This window comes from Salmo salar, chromosome 19, assembly GCF_965601325.2.
Source record: "Salmo salar chromosome 19, fSalSal1, whole genome shotgun sequence".
NCBI lineage: Eukaryota > Metazoa > Chordata > Actinopteri > Salmoniformes > Salmonidae > Salmo > Salmo salar.
The window spans coordinates 47,169,087-47,170,416 of NC_138309.1; the positions used below are offsets into that span (position 1 = coordinate 47,169,087).

Below are 1,330 nucleotides of genomic sequence, written 5' to 3' on the forward strand. Positions count from 1 at the left end.
CAGCTAGAAACGCCCACACTGTACAACTCGAAGGTGAAGGCAAGGGTGCACTCGGTTTGGAAGTCGTTAGCTACCGCAACTGTGCAAGAAGATGTAGAAATTATATGCGGTCGTGTACAGTATGAGAAATAAGAACATTTAACTTGTTTGCCTATTAAGTTATGCTGAATCAGGCCATTGTCAAATCTTGACACTTTCGCATTCCAATGAACGTACCTAGCTACAATTGTGGCAGTACCATTCATCAAACAAGACATAAGTGTTGCTCTCGTATTGCGTCATGAACCGTACGATTTAGCAAAAGACGACCACGAAGGGACTCGAACCCTCAATCTTCTGATTCGAAGTCAGACGCCTTATCCATTAGGCCACGCGGTCTATATAGCGAATGACAGCGTTTTCGATATCTAAATGCTACTACTATTTAACGTTGGATCAAAGATGATGTAATATGAAGAAAGAATTTTAGTGTGTGAGTGTGTGCAGCTAAACACTGTAAATATAACTAGACGGGTGAAATAATATACATAGTTATACGAAAAGGTAGACGCCCTTGACCTTGTCAATAGCGCATCTTGGTGGAAGGTTCGGGGCGGGTGAATGAAAATCGGACTAACTCGACCCTGTGTGTGCGTGCGGTGCTGTAAAGTACTTGTGTAAAAATACTTTAAAGTACTACTTAAATTGTGTTTTTTTTTGGGGGGGGGGGGTGTATCTGTACTTTACTTTATTATTTATATGTTTGACAACTTTTACTTCACTACATTGTAGTGAGCATAATGTACTTTCTACTCCATACATTTTTCCTGACACCCAAAAGTACTCATTACATTTGGAATGCTTAGCAGGACAGGAACATTGTCAATTAAAGAGAAATTCCGTAGTCATACCTACTGCATCTGATCTGGCGGACTCACCAAACACAAATGCTTTGTTTGTAAATTATCTGAGTGTTGGAGTGTGCCCCGGGTGTGTAAATGGAAACAAACTAGATAATCGTGCCATCTGGTTTGCTTAATATAAGGAATTTACTTCTACTTTTGATACTTAAGTACATTTTAGCAATTACATTTATTTTTGATACTTAAGTATTTTTTAAACGAAATACTTTTTGACTTTTACTGAAGTAGTATTTTACATGGTGACTTAAACTTTTATTTAAGTCATTTTCCATTAAAGTCTCTTTACTTTACCTTAAGTATGACAATTGGCAACGTTTTCCACCACTGTGTGCGCTTCTCCATTAATCATTCCACCAGCCAATTAATCAAATAATTAACCATCAATATACATTTTCAGAGTAATATAACAAAATCCACAAAGAGACATA

General features: G+C 37.4%; 1 non-coding gene across 1 annotated transcript; it reads right to left on the bottom strand.

Annotated features, from left to right (window-relative positions):
• Positions 1-305: 305 nt before the first annotated feature.
• On the bottom strand, positions 306-378 carry trnar-ucg (transfer RNA arginine (anticodon UCG)). Its single transcript has one exon. It is a non-coding gene; the product is annotated as a tRNA-Arg (tRNA).
• Between the last annotated feature and the right edge of the window lie 952 nt (positions 379-1,330).